Raw genomic sequence first — 23515 nt, 5'->3', positions numbered from 1 at the left:
ACCAGGGGCAATTCTATTCTATTAGATTTTCTCCTTTGTCCTATCAGAGTTCTGTTTCTTCCGGCAATAGATTAAGTCAAAGAACAAATAAGATTATCTAAGCATTTTAGGGCCATAGCTCAGTATTGCTAGCTGGTTTTTTTGTTTGTTTGTTTTGTTTTGTTTTTTCGTTTTGTTTTAAGAATCCTCAGAGAGAGCTTTTGGTAAAGAGTATCTATGACTCCTTTACTTCTTTGACAGGACAAGTATGGTATAATGATAATGTTAATAATGTTAACCAACATTAATATAGTTTTTAAAGTTTGCAGAGTACTTTACAGTTTGGTGGTTGTCCCTTGGTCTCTAAGAGGACCAAAATGGCATCACTATGCTAGAGTTATATTTCAGTGTGTCTGACTGTGGCTGATCAGACCAACATGAGCTCTGAATGCTCTACCACAGGTTGGGCACAAATAGTGTATGTGAACACTTAGGGTGGTTTCTCTAAATTTTCACATTCTGCATTTCTTTTGAGCTGTCTCAATTCTGCTTTGCTCATAGAGCACAGCACCTACTCTGATGTGGGCATGCCATGATGAGTCGTCCTGTGCCAGCATCTCCCATGTCACACAATCAATTCCAAAGTTCTTAAGAGGGACCTTGAGAGTGTCCTTGTATTGCTTCTTCTGACCATGTGAACGCTTGCCCTGTGTGACTTCTCCATAAAACAGTCTTTTCGGCAAGCATACATTTTGCATTCAAACAACATGGCCAGCCCGTAAAAGTTGCGCTCTCTAAAGTGGAGTTTGAATGCTTGACAGTTTAGTTTGAGAAAGGACCTCAATGTGTGGTATTTTATCCTGCCAGGTGATCTTCAGAATCTTCCTAAGACAATTCAAATGGAAGTAATTCAGTTTCCTGGCATGGCCCTGGTAGACTGTCCAGGTTTCACAGCCATACAACTATGTCAGCACGATGGCTCTGTAGACCTTCAGTTTGGTAGTTATTCTAATACCTCTTCTCTTTATAGGTACTTATTAGATGACTGAATTTGCTAGTTACTTAGACCCTCTGAGCCTTAGTTTCTTCCTCTGTCAAATGGAGATTTGACATCTCACAGGGTGGCTATGAGGATTAAATGAGACAGTATATGTAACAGATTTGTTGTTTACATATTTATTTGTATTGTTTTTCTCATTTGATATAGAGACATAACCAATAAGAGCAATACACAGTAGGTTTTTTTTTAAGGCAGTTGGGGTTAAGCGACTTGCCCAGGGTCACACAGCTAGTAAGTGTCAAGTGTTTGGTCTAAGGCCAGATTTGAACTCAGGTACTCCTGACTTCAGGGCCCGTGCTCTATCCACTGCGCCACCTAGCTGCACCATTTTTTTTACAGTAGTTTTTGATACTAAAGTAAAGATTCTAAGATCCCTGGCTAAATTAATGGTGTTCAGCCCAGAATCTTATTAAGCTGTCACATATCTCTCTCTAAGTTTATTTCTCAATTATTCCTAATTATGATTGGTGTCTAGGGAGAAAGGTTGCCTTGCCCTAAAAGCCCAGAATAAGCATTCTAAATTTTCCTCCTGGTATTTTCCCCTAACTCACACAGCTTTTTGCAAATGATTGTAAGGATGAAAGGAAACTCTTCCCCCTCCCCCCATTGCTACTCTCTCCACCCACTGAGCCTCAGTCAGACCTTTTCCTAAAGAAGGAATTACTGTGCTAAGGACATGGCTGTTATAAGGACATGGCATCAGAATCTGGGGCATTTTCCTTTTTATGTATTGGGCTTTTTTCTCTTCTGGGCCTGGACAAATAACAGCATTATGCCTTCATTTTCTCAAACTAAAAAAAGTGAGGGAAATAATGATTCTTTGGTCTCAGTGGGACATAATGAAGATGTAGAAATCCTCACACAGATCATCACAGAGGGAATGAAACCAGAGACAATTAGGATCAATGTTCAATTTGGTGGGAAGAAGTAGACAAAGCCTTCCTGGGGAGTGTGAGACACTTTTAGAGTTACTGTAAAGCCTGCCTATCTGTGTCTCACTCTTACGGATACTTGTCCTGACTCATTCCCTTGCACCATTTTATCTGGTCTCCAGTTCAGGCCCAATTATCCTTCCTTCTTTATTCTCAACTAATTTCATTCTTTGCCCTCACTCATTGTCATCACCACCAATACCATCAAGGGCCTGCTTGCTGCTACTGTTATTATGGTCATTGACCTCACTTTTGCTATTACCTCTGTGGCCACTGGTCCTCTTGTTGCCTAAAAAGTTTGGCTTATGGGGATGGCAATACTTGAGGGCTGGGTGGTAGTGGAGACAGGGAGAAAAAGTGATGAACAAAGCCAGGGTAGGTGTTAGAAACAGGGCTGGTCTAGGGAGGGGAAGGAAGGATTCTCGATAATTTGTATCTTTGTATTTTTAGATTATTTCTGCTGCCACAGTAATGCCCCATTGTAATTTCCCAAGAGCATTCTGAAAATGGGAAAACATGTTTAAGCTTGTGGAAGTGGCTAAAGGTATTTATTCTCTCGCTCTTATGAGTTACAAAAATGATAAACCTAATTATAATGGGAGTCACGGTTTCACAGAAGTGCAGAATCTTAGAAGAGGAAGAGACCATTGAGGCCATTTAATCCAACTCATACCTGGATAAAGATCACCTCTACAACACCTCCAACAAGTGGTCATTCAACCTTTGCCTGAAGACTGCCAGCAAGGGGAACACCACTACCTCCCTATGTAGCTATTACACTATTCATTAGCTCTAGTTGCTATTACTTTTCCTGTAAAAAAAAAATCTACAAAGGGAAAGAAAAGTTAATTCTCCATAGACTTTTACTTAAATTTTTATTTAAAGTCAAGTTAAGTCAATAAGCATTTATTAAGCCCTTGCTATGTGTTAGGTACTAGGCTAAATTCTGGGGTTGCAAATATAAGCAGAAAGAAAAACAATTTCTGCCCTCCAAAAGCTCACATTCTAATGGGCGAAGACATTATATAAAAGGAAGCTGAAAAGGAATGGAAGGAAGAAGGTAATCAAAATAAGGCCATGGCGTAGACAGAACAGAGAGTTAAGAGTGGAGCCCAGAGAGAAATGAAAATATTTCTAGCCTCTTAAAATGGAAGTTCTGGGAGGAACTGGCCAATCAGAGGAATATGGTGCAGTGTTGACTTCGTTTCCAGTGTGAGAAGGCCCAGAGGAAAGTGATCTTCCAAAGTGAGGAGGCTGATGTAGCATAGTTGAGAAAGTCCAGAGTCAGGAGTAGAGCCCAGAGTACTGAAATTTAAATTTTTAAATACCTAGAAATTTAAATAAGAACATTATTCAAGAGGATAATGAACCAGAAACTCAAGCAAAGTTCAATCACTCACACATAACTGCATAGATATTGATTTATCTACCTGGAAAATTATGTTAGAAGACCTTTAGGCTCATGAATATTTACTACTTTAATAGAGGAACACTGTTTTCTTTAGCAAATTTTGGCTGAGGTAGTGTTATTTGCTTATGACAATAAAGACGATTTGATTTCTTATTATTGTCCCCCTTAACACCTTAGTTTACATAGTTCCCAAAGCCAGGAATGTCCTCTTCCTTTCTCTACCTATTGAAATCCTGGGATCACAGATTTAGAGACGGAAAGGACATTCAGGGTCATCTAGTCCAGTTCCTAATTTCGTAAAAAAGGAGAGTTGGGGCCAGAAATATAAAGAAACTTAGTCCATAGTAGGTGGTTAATAAATGTTTGTTTTTCTCTTCTATCTTATTCCCAATCCTACAGGCACTAAGTGGCAGTCAGGATTCAAGCTAGGTCCCTTTGACTCCAAATCCAGAACTCTATATTATAGCACATTGCCTCCACAGTCCAGCTCCAACATTAGCTTCATGAATCCTCTTCTGATAATTCCAGCTGGTTGTGATTTCTTCCTTTTCTGAACTTTTATAGTCTCTGCATATTGTATTTATAGGACTCTAGAATTCTTAAGCTGGAAGAGAATCTTAAAGATAATCCCATCTGAATGTAAGCTGCTTGTGGGTAGGGACATTTCATTATCCTCAGAGCCTAGTACAGTGCCTGGATGGCACACCGTAGGCACTTAAATGCATGTTAATGAAGAGATTGATTTTACTGATGAACAAATTAAGTTTCAAAGAAGTTGTCTATGTGCCCAAGGCCATACATAATAAGTGGCACAGTCAATATTTGAACCCAAGTTCAATAACTCCAAATCTGGTGCTGTTTCCACTACACCATGATGCTTTGTGTCCCATTTTCTAATTTCTATCATTATACTGATTTGTATCTTATCTTTCTTACTAAAACATATGAGTTTAGATATCAATGAATTCAGAATCTGTCATGTTTATCCTTGTGCTCCCTTCCCTCAGTAGCTAACATAGTATGCTGTGCTTATTACAGTGCATGGCACATATTAGGTGCTTAATAAATGTTTGCTCACTGACTGCCTGGCAGGTGTTTAGTAAGTGTATGATAAATACTGAATAGCACAAGGGCAATTGGGGAGACTGTAGCTTTTGGAGACAATGAGCCTCAGCTAAAAATTCTCTCTTGACCTACATTTTTATGTTCTTCTTTGTTATATCTAGGGTGACATTAGTATCCAATTCTTGCATACCTGGGTACAATCAGTATATATAAATATATCAGTGAAGAACTAGGAATAACTTTTGAAGTTATTATAGCAAAATGGGGTTGGAAAAACCAAACAGTAGCTCCATCCTTCATGATGGAAAAGTATACAAAGTCTTGGTGAAAGTTACTGCAATGGATTTTTGGCAACAGCTCAGGTTTAAAGGCTGGCTAGTCTCCCTGGTGCCTTTCTTCTAAGGCAGAAATGGAGTCTGTCTTCACATGTTACCTTTTGGAGGGGAGGGGGAATGGTGTTGACAGTGTTACAAATGATAATGCGATAATTTGCCTGGCTAATAATGAGAAGGGTGAGTTGGCAAACCTCATCCCCTCCAGTGCCTTCTTTCTCATCCTGTGAGCCTGGTGTTTTCCTTCTTTAAAAGTTCCCAGGAAAAAAAATGGGTCTTTGAACTCCACCTTCCCTCTTCTCAGAGGGAGGAGACTAGGAGACATGAAGGAAAGGGAAAGCAGAGTGGAGCTTATGGTGACGGAGACTGGAGAAGTCAGAGCAGGAGAGGAGAGAGGAGAGGAGAAGAAGGAATTCACTTTAGTCTTACCAAGTGCTGCAGCTGCATGAATGGCTACTTAGTTCCTGCCCTACATGTCACAGACCACAGCTGCCTTCCATCAATACATGCAAGAATTTCCTGTAGAAATGAAATAAGCAGGGTTAAAAATGCACATCACCACACTGGACCTTCAGAACTACACACACACACACACACACACACACACACACACACACACACTTCAGAATATGAATCTAGGTTTTAAAAATACTCACTTGGAAGAGCAAAAGGACTTAAATGACTTTCTTTATTCCCCGGGGTCTTTCCTTCTGTGACAAAGTTTTCATCTGGAGCCAGTGAAGAATGCTGAATTATTCCTTGACAATTAGGATTCAGTTCAACTTGACCATGGTATGTCAGAGCAGCAAGTCTTGACCTACTTCCTGGAAGGGGTGAGCTGGGTGGGTAAAGCTCTTGAATGAAAGAAAAAAGCTTTTCAGTTCACACAGTATGGCTTTAAACTTTGATTTTCCTTCTCTCTGTCTCTTTTGGTCTGTGTTTATCTGTCTCTCCCTCTCTCCTCAGGCTACTTGATTTAACAAAAAGTTCTCTAAAGAGCTGTGTGATTCCTCGTGGCTTTAAAATATGTTAATAAAAGTCAGCAGCATCTTTCTTATAACACTACCCTTAGATCAGTGTCATGAGATTGCCTTCTACTTTATACAGTCTCTTGGTATTTTATCAGCTGTTATCTCTTGGATGGAGCCAATGAAAGATGCACCATTAGCCAGATTCTGTTTAACGCGGTAAAGTGAAGAGTTGGTTATAGGCAAAATTATATAGTAAATGTAGGTTTTATATTTTCTGTTAGTCTTCATCTCCTACAAAACATCCCTAATCAAACATATTTAAACAAGCTATTGACTCTGGAAATTGAGAAATTGATGAAAGAATACACATTTTCTAATATTTTCTAATGAAATTTAATACCACAAAGAAGAGTCCAAATGAGCCCAGGAATTATCGCAATCAGCAAACACTTGTCCTCTTTGCTAAGCAGATAGATATGACATAAAAAGGAAGTATTGATTTAAAATATAACCTCATTTTATAAAATTTGACAGAGAAGGACAGTGAGTAGAAGATTATGGACCAAATTGCTTTGTGAAGCAGCAAGAAACAGTAGAGGGGAAAAATGCTTACAGAAAGCTTGATAAAAGACACATGTAAACCATAGTATACTGGGAGCATTTAAGGCTGGAACTGCAAGGAGTAGGACAAGCAAAAAATGGAAAATACCTGTCAAAATTGTTATTATGAACTACTCTATCCATCAGTGAATGAAGCCACCACATTTCCACTCTAACACTATGGTTCCTAATGTGTTGAATAAAGAAGTAGAAACTGGAATAAAGAAAATATATATAGAAATATCAGTTGGACCATATCAAGTAGACACATAGAAGATTTATGCTGGAATTAAAACAAATTTTAGGACACTGAGGGATTGATTCTTAAGATATCTGAAGCAGTAGAGAGTAATAAAAATAAAGAATAATCAAACAACAATATTATTTCCCCAAAATTGAGAGAAAATGACTGGAAATTATGTGTTTATTTTCCCATTTGTAGAAAATATTTCTTAGACTAGTTCTTACATGTGTAACCTGGTCAAGCCCATTTGTATAAGACTCTCCTCATTGGTAGAGATTAATTACTCAATGCTCCATTCCTGTATGAGATGAGAAGTTGTCAAGAGAGGAAAAATCCTTCTTCTGTTCACAGAGGACATATATATATTCTTTCCAGGGAGAGGTCCCTGGAGGGAGGGAAAGGCTCTACAAAAAAATCTGATGTATGGAGTGTCCAGAGACTCCAACATGTGCCTGTTCCTAGCTTACCACATTACAGATTTCAAGGAATTTCCCCTTGGTTGAGATAGGGGATTTTCTATCTCCAATGATTATGCTGAGCTATCTTGCTCCTAGCAGGAGAACTCATTCCCTCTATTTATTGTTTGCCATATTGTAATTCATATACCTTTTCTGATTTCTGTTTGGTATCTGCATGGATAAATTAGTTTATTTACTTTTCATTATATGTTATAGCCTTTGTAAAATTGGCATTTGATAGGAATAGATTCCCGACTTTGGAGTTTGGACTACTCCTTCCCTTTTAAAGGGATAGTGATCAAGAACACAGATTGAAATGAAAAATTATTTCGATTACACTATTTAGGAGGTTACATAAATATAATATTAGTCCAGCACCTCCTCTCTGAGAAAAGCAAAGTGACCAGCCTTGTGACCCCAACATACTACTCCCCTCATGTCAGATAACAAAATTTCTATTAGAGAAAGTTGAGTGGAGGAGACTGTGAAGATACCTATTCACACCTCTCTTCAAGTCACATCTAGATAAACCCATGTGGATACACATAACCTACCTGGGCACAGCACTCATACACATACATACACACATATACACCTTACATATTTGACAGAAACCTTAATGAAAGTATGAGAAAAGAAGAGGCAAATGTTTGCAGATGATATTCTAGAGAACATACTATCTTTACAATCGAGCAACTGACTATAAAGAATACAAGACACCATTGTGCTTCTTGTTGAATGACTATAAAAACACATGCGTTAGAGCAAAATAATGCCTTGAAGGCTCTCCTTTGCTAAGATGTATTTCATGAATCTGTTAAAATCATGAAGATTCTTTGAAAGATGTAATCACAGAGATAAATTTGTTCATTGACCCTCTGATTAAATGAGCACAGAGTCATTGGAAGAGTGCTTCCCTCTAGGTGGTGAGGTCCTCCAGATGTGCCTATTTGTAAAAGATATTGATTGTGCTAAGTCCCAGAACACTACAGAATCTCCCAAATGACTTCCAAAGTTACACAAAAGAGCTCAGCATAGCTAGTGGTGATAAGGGAAGAAATAAGTCTATGAACATAAACAGTGCATTCTGTCTGACCTTTCTCTATCTCTTGATACCTTTATTTTGAGGATTTATTTATCTTTGTTTCTCTTCTCTTGATATCTCCCTTAAGGCTTTCTCAATTGGTTGAAATTAGTTGAGTAAACAATAGGCAATTATTGAAGATTTTGGAAAAAAAAGTGACAATTACAAAGCATTATTAATTTCAAGGAATGGAACTGGTAAATAGAGAAGAGATTTTTAAGAAAGGGGCCCTTCCTGCATAATGATAATTGCCTTTATTTATTATTGTTGAAGATAAGTGGATGTATTTATTTTTTCATTTTTTTGAGACCACACACACATTCATGCAACTATTTATTCATTCACTCATTCATTTGTTTATTTCCTTTTTTATTTATTTTTGTCTTATGCTACCAGCTTAATTCTGGGGCTCATTGAACTGAACAAAGTAAAATTTGCTTTTCAATGTTTTTCATTTTTCTGTCTGTTCCTCAATAAGTTTGAAAGACTTGATTGATTTCACTGAAATATATTATCGATAACAGTTTTAAATATTATTAATTATATTAACAACAATAATAGCTAACATTTATATAATACCTTTAGGTTTGCTTAGAATATACTTTATTTCATTTGCTTCTCACAACAACTCTGTGAGGAAGGCACTATTATTATGTCCATTTTATAGACAAGGAAGCTAAATCTAAGAGAGGTCAATGACTTGTTCAATGTCATTTAGCGTCTAAGGCAAGATTTGAACTCAGTTCTTTCTAACCTTAAGTCTAGCACTCCATCCACTAAACTTCTCATTAAATAATAATTAATGATATTCTAGTTATGGCAATAACATTTTCAACTCTTAAAAAAGAAAATGAAAATTATATATTGTTTATTTCTTCATCTCATTCTTTAAAATTTTGTATATGTTTTATGATGTACATAATACTTTAGTACAGTAGTCCACGTGCATACTTTACACATAAATAAGCAAAATATGGTGAGAGGGGATGTGTTCAAAACTTTTAATGGATAGGAGTACAACAAAGTATCAACATGATCAAAAGAGTTGGGAGACTACTTTTCTAAGTAACTCAGAAAAAGAAGTAGGCAGCATTAGTTAAACATGTACATACATATATACATGTACTCAAACTCTAAAACTTACTAAGTTTAAATGCCATGAAGTAGTCTACATGACACAAAATCTCTGGAAATTAAGGGGGGCGGAAAACCACCTTGAAAAGGAACTAAAACAGAGCACACACACAGCTGCTTCTCTTTGCTCATAACTTAATTTCAATTTCCTTTTGTCCAATCTTGGAAAACTTGGCTTTGAGTCCTAAGGAGTCACTGCATACTTGCATTATTGCATAATTTTGTGTGGAACCTAAAATATTCAGACTTGACTAAAGATGATTAGATTCCATTCCTGTGAGTTTAGGTAGTGGACTAAAGAAAAGTCCTTGCCATATAAACAGGTAGCTGGCCTGGGGTTTAGCTCGGGTTAAACCGATCCTTTTGATGAGAATTCGTTGACTTACTACTATCTTGCCCAGAATCAGTAACAGTGTTTGTGATCCTTTTTTATCTTCTTCTGGTGCATGAAATCTCATCTTAGAGTGACCACTCAGAGACTTACTTGTATTTTATACTTGCAGAATGCCTGGAAGTAACCATATTTTGGTATTTAAAGAACCCAAATAAACCCACTGGCTGGAGAAAATGTTCTGAAAGGAATAGACTTTTGGCAGTAGATGTTTCAGGAGTGAGGGTTTAAGAATTTTCTCAATGTATGGGGGCTACCTAATAAACTATATTATCTGCATTTTATAGGAAACAGATTTCATTGTTTCTGCTCTTCCAAGAACAGAAAGAGACCTCCAGAAGTTAGCTGGTGTATATCTGAGTCTTCATAAAAGACATTACTTTGGTCATCTCATGCATATTCGTGTCTCTTCATTTTCCTGAAGATCTCCATACACGGGGAATTCATAAGTTCCCTTGACCAAGCTCCCAATTATCTTGGGGAGAAAATATAAACTTCTTTCATTGTCATTTAAAACTCACTATACTCTGGCTCCAAACCAACTTTCCAGGTTCATTACTCATTCCTCCCTGTCACTAAGAGTACATTCCAGTCAAACCAGCCTATAGTACTGTTCCATGAACATACCATTCTAACTTGACTCTCCATGCCTTTGCTTGGGCTGTCCACTATGCCTGGAATGCTCTCCCTTTCTACTTCTTGATCTTGGAACCCTTGTGTTGTTGTTCAGTCTTTTCATGACCCCATTTGGTGTTTTCTTGGCAAAGATACTGGAGTGGTTTGCCATTTCCTTCTCCAGCTCATTTTACAGGTGAGGAAACTGGAGCAAATAGAGGGAAGTGACTTAACCAGGGTCACACAGCTAGTAAGTGTCTGAAGCTGAATTTGAACTCAGGTGTTCCTGACTCCAGGCCTGGACCACTATGATGCCACATAGCTGCCCCTTAGAATTCTTGGTTCTTTTCAAAGTTTAGCACAAGAACTGCCTCTCTTAGGAGGTCTTTCATTCAGTTGTTATTATACACCCCTAACTATAAATAACTTTGCATATATTTTGCATCAAATGTGAAAATATGTGTAATGTGCTTTGAAAAACTTAAAGTCCTCTATATAAATGTTCTTATTCTTATCATCTCACTTGTGTACAAGTCAGAGGCAGTACAGAGCAATGAGCACTGGTTATGGAATTTGAAGAACTGGGTTCAAATGTCATCTCTGATGCTTACTAACCACATGACCTTGGGCAAGTTGCTGAACCCTCCTAGATCTCAGATTCTTCATTTGTAAAATGACGGGTATACTAGATGATCTCTGAGATCCCTTTTAGATCTATTTAGGATCCTATGATGGTCCCCACCCCCCAGTAAGCTATATGCTCTGGAGGGCAAGGATTATTATTTTTTTTCTGGGTATTCTCAGAGCCTATTCCAGTGCCTGGCACTAGGTAGGGATTTAATAAATGCTGTTGTGTAGGGTAAATTGATTGGAGTGAAAGAGATGATGCATAAGAACTTCCTTGCTATTGAAATTCTTCCTCATCCATGGAGCCTTTCTGGATAAATCAGAGGAGCTGAAGGTGTACCTGAATCTGTCAGAAAATGAATCACTCACAGCTATTTTTCGATGCTCTCCAAAAATGCACTAATTCTTGCTTTTGACCTTGAAAGTGTCTCAAATATGATAGGTGTTTAATAAATTTTTGTTGAATCAAACTGACATATCTGAAGCATGATATTATAATTAGATAGCTGAATTTAAAGTAGGTTTTTTTAATAAGCAGCAGAATGTAAGCATCCAAATGAATATTTTCCTGTTCAGAGTCATAAAGGACTTGTCCCTGCATGGTGTTGGTCACAAAGGGACCAACTTGGTTTGTAAGGCAGTGTTAGATAGTGACAGAAGCATTACATATGCTGTCTATCCTATTACCAGTGTGGTCTGGACCAAGTTACTTTGTCCCTCTGGGCCTCATTTGAAGGGGACAGACCCATTTAGCCAGAAATCCTACCAAGTATTGCTCAAAACATGTTTGTTCAGTGGTAATACCCAAAGGCAAGCAAACTCAGGGTATTTGCAATGACTGATTCTGGTCCTGAGGACAGATGACGAAAGGCGCTAGAGACAGTACAAGACCTGGAGGTAGGAAAACCTGAGTTCGAATCCTACCTTAGACACTTAGCAGTTGTGTGATCCTGGGCAAGTCTACCTTAGTTTCCTCATCTTTAAAATGGGAATAATAACAGCACTTAGTACTGATAACTGTTGTAAGGATAAAATGAGAGAATATTTTTATAGTGTTTTGCAAACCTTAAAATGCTATATGATTACCAGCTATTATTAGAAAGGTGGGAAACTAAAGAATATTTTGTATGTTGTCTAATATTATTATTTCTTTGGTTTTGCTCTTTCAAAATCATGTTTATTTTTTTTTAAATCATCCTATCAGTAAGCATTTATTATGTGCTTACTTGTTGCCAGCAATCAAGCAGTGCACTGAATGGGAGAGTGTGAAATAAAGAAAGATGTGGGCCAGGTGGGTCAGTGAAGAACTGAGCCAGTTTATTCATCTGAGGGTACAGCATATATAGAAAAAACCTAACATAACTTCAAAGAGTCTTTCCCATGGGACACTCCCCAAAACATCTGCTGTGTACGTGACAACACATATTTCCTAGTTATCAGGGTTCACAGATTGGACACTATACTCCAAGGTCTGCCCTGGTGCCCTGGCACCACCTGCATAAAGGAGTGGTGTATAAATCTAAGGGTCCAAAGAGTAGGGAGGGATGTTTCAAGGACCTCCCTTGCATGGGAAATTGGGAAGCTAACTTCCTAATAATGTGAGCCCTAGAGGTCAAAACCAGGTGAGAATCAAATCCTGTCCTGGATCTTAAACCCAGATTGTACTCCTTTAGGGCTGGCCCTCACACTTACTGCATGCCTACTGTATGCCAGGAACTTAGCTAGTAGGCACCAGACATATGAATATAAAGAATGAAACTCTCTTTACTGTCAAGGAGCTCACATTCAATATATTTTTTTATTATTAAGGAGGAAAAGGCTTGAGTTATCAGGAAATGATTGTGTGGTTAAAAATAAATGACATCAAAAACACTTCTAAAACTCTTATTAGAGAACTTGCTGGTGTAGGGCTGGAGCACTGTTCTTTTAAATATCCTCAGAGGTACCAAATCTTAATCCTTTGAAAATGAGCTTAATGTTTTTAATGGTCCAAAACAATTTGGAATCAAATCAAGTGAATATTAAGGTGGATCATCAATCTGGGAAATGATGTTTAGTTATAATGAGGCTGATTCTCTTGAATGGCTCCTGAAGGTAATTCCCAAAGAGGATTTCTGAAAGGTTCCCCATGAGATAACATTGATGGGAACAGCAATCATTTATAGAAGTGGTTCTTAACCTTTTTGGGGGAGGTCATGCATCCCTTTGGCAGTCTGGCGAAACCTATGGACTCCTTCCTTTTTAGGGCAGTGTTTTTAAATTTATAAAATAAAATACATTAGATTACAAAGGAAACCGAAAGTTGGTGAAAGCAAAGATATGACAATTTTTTCATCTAAGTTCATGGACTTTCTGAAATCTACTTATGGCCCTGTGGACCCCAGATTAAGAATCCCTGATCTAGAAATATAAGATTAGATATGCTAAGTACAAAATTACACATTTACTATTTGTTCCTCTTCATTCAATATGAGGCTATGACTGTATTTGGTATTAGGATTCTGTTGTCATTGTGTTTTGCATTTATTTCCCAATGTAAGTATGAAGGCTGTTGTGGTCAGGTATCATTTGCATGGAATTCTCTCTATATAATATCTAACAGAGAATTATGTGTAAAGAGGCTCTCAATTTTCTTTTTTTTTCAGTAACAGGATAAAGAGAACCTTAATTTGCTCGTCCTCAGTCCTTGGAGGCAAGATCCAAGAGCTGTTCATAAGGAGCTCTCCTTCACTAAATGACTCATCATTTTCATTGAAAAGCTTATTTATATGCTTAGTTGCAAAGTTAAGATTTTCAGATACCTATGTAAACCATCAAATTTTGGGGCTCTTCTAATAGGCCAAATAATCTTTATAACAGGGGTCCTTAGGCTTTTTTCTGTCATGTATCCCTTTGGGTCTCTGTTGAATTCCATGAACTCCTTCTCAGAATAATGTAAATAATAATCAAATGAGTAGAACTGAAGAGGAAACCAATAATATTGAAATGTAGTTATCAATTTTTAAAGTTCACAGATCTTAAGTTAAATATTCCTGCTTTACAATGTTATTTCTTTATAGTATTAAGTTAGAACAAAAATGTAAAAACTTGCTTCTCATGCTTATTGTTCCCTTCTCCAATTCCATACAGAATTTAATTGATGAAGGAGAATCAAAAAAATAAAGAAAAATAGTTTCAAATATGAATGTAGAGTTTAAGAAATGGATATTTTTAAAAAAATTAAATGTTAGAAGGTTTACAGAAATCTAGGTATATTTCAGCACCCTTACTCAGAGAATATTTAAAGCATTTGAATTATTTTCAGTAATAATAATCTTTTTATAGATACAGTTTTTGAAGATTTTCTGCATTTGAAAAAAATACATGTAATAATCATGCTTCTCTGGTTTTCTTGTCCATAACTTTAAAAATGAAGCCTTTGGAATATGTTGGAAAATACATATACGTTATAACCTGAAACATGTGGGATGTAAGTTAAACAATGATGCTTTTATTAGAGAAGACATGTCCTAAATTAAGACTTCTCTTTCAGACATTCCATTACCAAAGGCAGAGATTTTAAGGAGTATATGGATGTGTTAAAGAAAACAAGAGTCAAAACAGAATATATGATTTAAAATGAACTAAAACCAGAGAAAGACAAATTAAAACAACTCTGAAGTACCACCTCACACCTATCTAATTGGCTTATGGATTATTTGATTGGAAAATGATAAATGTTGGAGAAGATGTAGGAAAATTGGAACACTAATCCATTGTTGGTGGAGTTGTGAACTGATCCAATCATTTTGGAGAACAATTTTGAACCATGGTAAAAGGGCAATAAAACTGTGCATACCCTTTGATCCAGCAATACCACTACTAGGTCAGTATCCCAAAGAGATCATAAAAAATGGAAAAGAACCCACAAGTACAAAAATATAGCAGCTCTTTTTGTGGTGGCAAAGAATTGGGAATTAAGGGGATGTCCATAAATTGGGGAATGGCTGAACAAGTTGTGGTATATGAATGTAATGGATTACTATTGTTCTGTAAAAATGATGAGCAGGTGGACTTCAGAAAAACCTGGAAAGACTTGCATGAACTGATGTTGAGTGAAATGAGCAGAACCAGCAGAACATTGTACACAGTAGAAGCAATATTATGTGATGATCAACTTTGTTAGACTTAGCTCTTCTCAGCAATACAATGATCTAAGACAATTCCAAAAGACTCGTGATGGAAAATGCTGTCCACATTCAAGAAAGACCCATGGAGTCTGAATGCTTATTGAAGCATACTATTTTCTCTCTCTTTTTTCCTTTCTCATGATTTTTCCCTTTTGTTCTGATTCTCCTTTCACAACATGACCAATGTGGAAATATGTCAAATATGATTGTACATGTATAGCCTATATCATATTGCTTGCCATCTTGGAGAGAGGAAAGGGGAGGAAGAAAAAATTTTGAAACTCAAAATCTTATAAAAGTGAATGTTGAAAATCTTTATGGGCCAGCAGCTAAACACCACACCCAGGGGAGGCAGACAAGGAGACTCCACCTCCCAGGGCCAGCCAGAAGGGAAGCCTACCCTCCAGGGAAAGCAAGCAGCTAAGCCCTAAGGCCTAATGAAAGCTAGCAGTAAGACCCAGAGCCCTGGAACAAAAAGATTAGGATAGTGCAGGACAAGAGCCCAATTTTCACACTAAAACACCAAGTCACAAAAAAAAGGTAGAAAAGAGGAGCAAAACCAAAACCAAACAAAACAAAAAAGAGCTTGACCATAGAAAGTTACTATGGTGACAGAGAGGATCAAAGCATTAACTTAGAAGAAGACAATAGTATCAAAATGGCTACATGTGAAGCCTCAAAGAAAAATGTGATTTGGTCTTAGGCCCAAAAAAAGAATTCCTGGAAGAGCTTAAAAGGTATTTTAATAAGCAAATTAAAGAAGTAGAAGAAAAATTGGTAAAAGAAACGAGAGTAATGCAAGAGAATCATGAAATAAAGAGTCAATAGCATGGGAAAAGATTTACAAAATTTACTGAGGAAAATAACTCTCTAAAAAATAGAGTTGTCTACATGGAAAAGGAAGTACAAAAGCTCAATGAAGACAATAATTCTTTTTTTGGGGGGGAGCTAGGCAATGGGGTTAAGTGACTTGCCCAGGGTCACACAGCTAGCAAGTGTTATGTGTCTGAGGCTGGATTTGAACTCAGGTCCTCCTGAATCCAGGGCAGGTGCTCTATCCACTGCACCACCTAGCTACCCTTAAAATAATTCTTTAAAATTAGATTTGAACAAGTAGAAACTAATGACTCTATAAGACATCAATATACAATAAAATAAAATCAGAAAAGTAAAAAAAAAATAGAAGAAAATGCGAAATATCTCATTGGAAACACAACTGATCTAGAAAATAGATCCAGGTGAGATAACATAAGATAACATAAGGACTACCTGAAAGCCATGATTAAAAAACCAAACAAACAAAAAAGCCTGGACAACATCTTTAAAGAAATTATCAAAGAAAACTGCCCTGATACATCAGAACCAGGGGGCAAAATAAAAATTGAAAGAATCCGTCAATCACCACCTAAAAGAGATCCCAAAATGAAAACTCCCAGGAACATCATAGCCAAATTCCAGAATTCAGAGATCAAGGAAAAAGTACTGCAAGCAACCCAAAGAAACAATTCAAATGTCATGGAGCTACAATCAGGATTACTCAGGATTTGGCAGCTTCCACTTTAAGAACCAAAACACTTGGGATATGATATAGTGGAAGGTAAAGGAGTTAGGATTACAATCAAGAATCACCTACCCAGCAAAACTGAATATAATCTTTCCAAGGAAAAATGGATATTTAATGAAATAGATTACTTTTAAGCATTTCTAATAAAAAGACCAGAGCTGATTAAAAAAATATTGCCCTCCAAATACAAGACTCAAGTGAAACATAAAAAGATAAAAAAGAAACAAGAAAGAGAAAACATAAGAAATTCAATGAGGTTAAACTTCATATTTCTAAATGGTAAGATAATAGGGCAAGATAATATTTGTAACTCTTACCTTCATTATCATGAGAGCAGTTAGAAAGAGTATATGTAGATAGAGGCTGTGTATATAGGTGACCTTGATGGGATGATACCCCCAAAAACAAAATAAGGGGTGAGAAAGAAAATTACAATGGAAGAAGGAGGGTAAAGATTGAATGGGGTAAATTATCCCACATAGAAGAGGCATGAAAGAGCTATTATAATGGAGGTGGAGGGAGGGTGGCAGGCAAAACTTAAATCTTACTCTCATCAAAATTGGCTCAAAGAGGGAATAATACACGTTAAGTTGGATATAGAAATCCATCTTACCTTATAAAGAACTAAAAAGGGACATGGGTAATAGAAAGAGGAAGGAGTATTGTAGTATATATTGGAGAAGGCAATGATCAGAAGTAAAACACTCATAAGGAGGGAAAGGATGGGGTAAAAGAGGGGATGGGATAAACAAGCAAAAAATACCATGGAGGGAAATACACAGCTAGTTATCATCACTATAAATGTGAATGGGTTGAATTTACCCATAAAATGGAAGCAGATAGCAGAATGGATTAAAAACCAGAATCCTACAATATCTTGTTTACAAGAAACACATTTGAAGCAGAGAGATACACACAGGATAAAGATAAGGGACTGGAGAAGAATCTGTTATACTTCAGCTGAAGCAAAGAAAGCAGGATAGCAATCATGATCTCAGACAAAGCAAAAGCAAAAGTAGATCTAATTAAAAGAGATAAAGAAGGAAACCACATGTTCCTAAAAAGTACTATAGGCAATGAAGTCATATCAATACTAAACATACATGCATAAATGGTATAGCAGCTAAATTTTTGAGGGAGAAGTTGCATGAGTTACAGGAAATATATATATTAAAACTATACTAGTGGGGGAGCTTAACTTTCTCCTCTTAGAACTAAATAAATATAACCAAAAACTAAATAAGAAAGATGTTAAGGAGGTGAATAAAATTTTGGAAAAGTTAGATATGGTAGCTCTCTGGAGAAAATTTAATGGGAAAAGAGAGGAATATACCTTTTCTCAGCAGTACATGGCACCTACACAAAAATTGATCATGTATTAGGACATATAAATCTTACAACCAAATGCAGAAAAGCAGAAATAGTAAGCATGTCTTTTTCAGATCATAATGCAATAAAATTATATTCAATAAAGGACAACCGAAAGAGAGATTAAAAATTAATTGGAAATTAAATAATTTAATCCTAAAAAGCAAGTGGGTCAAAGGACAAATTATAGAAATAATAGATAATTTCATTAAAGAAAATGACAACAATGAGATAACTTATGAAAATATATGGGATGTGGTCAAAGTGATACTTAGAGGAAAATTTATATTTTAATTGCTTACATCAATAAGATAGAGAAAAAGTCAATCAATGCAACTAAAAAGCTAAAAAGAAAACAGATTAAAAATTCTTAATTAAACACCAAATTGGAAATCCTGAAAATCAAAGGAGAGACTAATAAAATTGAAATTAAGAAAACTTTTGAACTAATAAATAAAACTAGAAGTTGGTTTTATGGGGAAAACATTACAATAGATAAACCATTGGTTAATTTAATTTTTAAAAAGGAAAGAAGAAAAACCAAATTACTGATATCAAAAATGAAGAGTGAATTCATCACCAATGAAGAGAAAATTAAGACAATTGTTAGAGCTTTTTTGCCAATTATATGCCAATAAATTTGACAACCAAAATGAAATAGATGAATATCTGCAAAAATATAAATTATTCAGATTAACAGAAGAAATAAAATACTTAAATAATCCAATTTTAGAAAAATAAATTGAACAAGCCATCAATGAACTTCCTAAGAAAAAATCCCCAGGACCAGATCGATTCACAAACAAATTCTACCAAATATTCAGAAAATGCATAATCCTGATGCTATGTAAACTATTTGGGAAAATAAGTGAAGAAGTCCAACCAAAATCTGTTTATGACACAAATATGGTGCTGATGCCCAAACCAGAAAGAGCTGAAACAGAGAATGAAAATTATAGAACAATTTACTTAATGAATATTAATGCAAAATTTTTAAATAAAATACTAACAAAGAGAATACAGCAGTATATCATAAGAATCATACACTACGACCAGGTGGGATTTATACCAGGAATGCAGGGATGGTTCAATATTAGGAAAACTATCAACATAATTGACCATGTCAATAGCAAAATGAACAGAAATAATATGATTATCTCAGTAGATTGAGAAAAAGCTTTGACAAAATGTAGCACCCGTTCTTATTAAAAACCATTGGAGAGCACAAGAACAAATGAAGCTTACCTTAAAATGATAAATACTATTTATCTAAAACAACAGCAAGCATTATCTATAATGGGAATAAGCTAGAAGCCTTCCTCATACAATCAGGGATGCCCATTATCACCTCTACTAATTAATATTTTATTAGAAATTTAGCTATAGCAATGAGAAGAAAAAGAAATTAAAGGAATTAGAATAAGCAATAAGGAAACAAAATTATCATTCTTTGCAGATGATATGATGCTATACTTAGAAAATCCTACTACTTGAAATTATTAATAATTTCAGCAAAGTTTCAGGATACAAAATAAACCCACACAAATCATCAGTATTTTTATGTGTTACCAATAAAGTTCAGCAGTAAGAGATGGCAAGAGAAATTTCATTTAAAATAACAGTAGAGAATACCTGCCAAGACAAACCTTCCCAGACAAACCCAAGAACTATCTGAACACAACTATAAAACACTTTTCACACAAATAAAATCAGATCTAAACAATTGGGAAAATATTAATTGTTCATGGATAGGCTGAGTCAAAATAATAAAAATGACAATTCTACCTAAATTAATCTATTTATTCAGTGCTATACCAATCAAATGATCAAAAAATATTTTATAGAGCTAGGAAAAATAATAATAAAATTCATCTGGAAGAACAAAAGCTTAAAGACATCAAGGGAATCAATGAAAAAAAATGTAGAAAGTGGTCTAGCCATACCAGATCTCAAACTGTATTATAAAGTGGTAATTATCAAAACAATTTGGTACTAGCTAAGAAACAGAGTGGTGGATCAGTGGAACAGATTAGGTACAAATTACATTATAGTAAATGACCACAGTAATCTATTATATGATAAACCCAAAAATCCATGCTTTTGGAACAAAAACTAATTATTTTATGAAAACTGCTGGGAAAACTGGGGAACAGTATGGAAGAAACTAGGTATAAACCAATATCTCACACTTTATACCAAAATAAGGTCGAAATGGGTAATACCATAAGCAAATTAAGAGAGCATGGAATAGTTTATCTGTCAGATTTGTGGATAAGGGGAAGAATATGGGACCCAAGTAGATAGAGAGAGCATCACAATATGTAAAATAGATAATTTTGATTATAAACCTTTTTTGCACAAACAAAAAAAAATGCAACCAAAATTATAAAGAAAGAAGAAAAATGGGGAAAATTTTGCAGCAAGTATCTCTGTAAAGGCTTTATTTCTCAAATACATAGAGAACTGAGTCAAATTTATAAAAATACAAGTCATTCCTCAGTTGATAAATGGTCAAAGGATATGAACAGACAGTTTTTAGACAAAGAAATTAAAGCTACCTATAATCATATGAAAAAACTCTCTAAATCTCTATTGATCAGAAAAATGCAAATTAAAACAACTCTGAGGTACCACCTCATACCTGAGTGGCTAATATGACAAAAAAGGAAAATGTAAGGTATTAGACGGGATGTGGGAAAACTGGGACACTAATGTACTGTTGGTGGAGTTGTGAACTGATCCAACCATCCTGGAGAACAATTTGGAAAAGTGTCCAAAGAGCTATAAAACTATGCATACCCTTAGATCGAGCAATATCACTGCTAGGTCTATATTCCAAACCCATCCAAAAAAAGGGGAAAGCACCTATTTGTACAAAAATATTTATAGCAGCTCCTTTTGTGGTGGCTAAGAACTGGCAATCAAAGGGAGAGCCATTAGTTGGGGATAGACTGAACAAGCTATGGTATTTGATAGTAATGGAATATTATTGTGCTATAAGAAATGAAAAACCAGGATGATCTCAGAAAAAAATGGAAAGACTTACATGAACTGACGCGTGGTGAAGTGAACAGAACCAAGAGAATGTTGTACATAGTAATAGCATGTGAAAAATCATTTTTCTTGGTAATTGGTGTCTTGGAGACTCAGAGCTCCCAGCTCCCCACCACTCCCTTCTCTAAAGTTTTTCACAAGGACATTACTGATAATAAGATTGCATTGAGTCTTATCTTGCTCAAACATCTACCCAGGCCTGAATTGATTTAATCTGCTCAGACTTGTCTGATATAGATAGCCCAAGACTGGGAGTGGTCTGTTATGGTGGGGGGCAGGTCAGATAGAACTGTTATTTCCTCTGTCTAGAGGTAGAATGATGGCATGATGATATCAGCCCCTGTTGAAAAGGTATTGTACCAAGATTAAGTGACCTAAGTCACATACTCAAGACCTCCCAGTGTGTTGACCAATCAGAGTTAATTGGCACCTCTTGGGAACACCTACTCTTTGAAGGGTGTATAACCTTGTACCCTCAAATCTCAAATTGAGCCAGTTCTGGACTGGCCCCCTTGGGGGGGGGTGGGACTAGTTCTGGACTGTAACTCCCATGCAATGCATGTCAAGCCAGCTTGAGAGAAATTAAAACAAGGACACACACCTTAATCCTTTTGTCTCTTTCTTAGAACAAACAGTTTTAAAATTGGGGTTCAACAAGCAATGCTGTTCAATGAAGAACTATGAATGACTTAGATATTCTCAGCAATACAATAATCCAAAACTATCCCAAAGGACTAATGAAGTATACCATCCACCTCCAGAGAAAGAATTGATATTAACTGGACACAGTCTGAAGCATGCTATTTTTCACTTTCTTTCTTTCCTTCTTTTTCTTTTATTAGAGTCTTCTTGTATAAAATGACTAACATGGAAATGTTTTATATAATTTCACATGTATAACTTATTTCTGATTGCTTAACATCTCAGGAAAGGGGGAGGGGAAGAAGGAATAGAATCTGGAACTCAAAACTTTAAATAAATGTTTTTTAAAATGGGGGAAAAGGATAGGTAAACTGCATGATCTTCTTCTTTCTGCTAGATACAATGAGGTAAAAAGACTAAAAGGAAAAGGGAAAGGAAAGCAGTCCATGAAAATTCATACCATATTGTTTTCTTCTGTGACTTTAAGAAACCAAGTCATTTACCTGATGAGGCTATTATAATGTTAGAGACTTCAGAGAAAGATCCTGTAGATATACAAATTACTGCATTATTGCTTGTTTCTGAGGCTTTTGAACTACCTTTTGTATTATTTCACTGAAATCCATCTAGTCTTATGAGTTCTCTTGTATTGCCTTTGAAATTCTATATAGCTCTGAGAGCCAATGTTTCCCCTCAGGGCTCAAAGAAGGTGTCATGTATCTTTATAAACATGCACATTTTATCTTGATGATTAAAATTCATGCATTCTGCTTAAAACAAAACAAAACAAAACAAAAAAACCCCTCTGAAGAACAAGAAGTCAGTAAATAGGAAAACATAAGAAGCATAATTGGTTTTGTGTCTTTAGAAATTCAAGGTAAGGAGACAGACTGTTTGTTTTGTAGATATTTAGAACTCAACACATGATGGTGAGTGTTGAGGGCCAGAACTGGAAAAGTCCAAATATAGGATTAGGAATTTAGGTTAGAGCTTGACTGTTTTCCTTTCCCTACCATAAGGGCTTAATTATTCAGAATCTTTTGGCTCTCTGACCAATCCTTGAACCATGATAGCAAGCAGGTGTGTATAATTAAAATAACACCTTAGCGCTGGGATTAGCCACGAAAGCCTTGGGGGTGATTGTTAGCTTTCACTATTTAAACTGGACCCTCAGAATAATAAACAGCTCAGTCTTTAAGCTGACTGGTCTGGCCCATATCTTGTCATTTCAGACTTCTCAGTTTGATACAATACTTAGGGGGACAGGTGAGAACTTCAAAGCTTCTTTTATTATGTTTAAAGATTTCACATTAGCAATGAAAATAATTTCTAGATATTCACTTACCCACAAAATATTCCCTGGCCTGCCCCACAAGGAAAACCAGGATATTACAAATTCCTCAAAAATCTGAAATCTCATTGATCATAGAATCTTAGGATCAAAATTTTAAACCTGGAAGTCACCTTAGAATCCATGGACTCCCATCCTCTCAGTTTACAGCTGAGGAAACTGAGACATACAAAGATTAGATGACTAACTAGGGACCAAAGCTTGAACCCATTAATATTTCTTGATTCCAAATCCACTGCTCAATATCCCAGGCTGTACTTCCTTTCCTTAGTTTGAATAGGCCCTTAATAAGTCATCTAGAAATCTTGCTTTCTGAAAAACAACAGTTTTTCTACTTTCAACATTACTCGACAGAAAATGGAAATGATAAATGTTAGAGGAGATGTGGGAAAATAGGGATACTAATGCATCATTAGCAGAGTTGTGAATTGATCCAACCATTCTGGAGAGTAATTTGAAACTAC

General features: G+C 36.0%; 1 long non-coding RNA gene across 1 annotated transcript; it reads right to left on the bottom strand.

The window, feature by feature from the left end:
* Window positions 1-1217: 1217 nt before the first annotated feature.
* Window positions 1218-5834, bottom strand: LOC110219465 (uncharacterized). Its single transcript, XR_002327640.2, has 3 exons — window positions 5436-5834; window positions 5209-5298; window positions 1218-3299 (listed from the first exon to the last, which is right to left on the bottom strand). It is a non-coding gene; the product is annotated as an uncharacterized LOC110219465 (long non-coding RNA).
* Between the last annotated feature and the right edge of the window lie 17681 nt (window positions 5835-23515).

This window comes from Phascolarctos cinereus, unplaced genomic scaffold, assembly GCF_003287225.1.
Source record: "Phascolarctos cinereus isolate Bilbo 61053 unplaced genomic scaffold, phaCin_HiC Scaffold_7;HRSCAF=346, whole genome shotgun sequence".
NCBI classification, from domain to species: domain Eukaryota; kingdom Metazoa; phylum Chordata; class Mammalia; order Diprotodontia; family Phascolarctidae; genus Phascolarctos; species Phascolarctos cinereus.
Note: the sequence above shows the minus strand (reverse complement) of the source record. Positions and strands in the feature narration are given on the sequence as shown.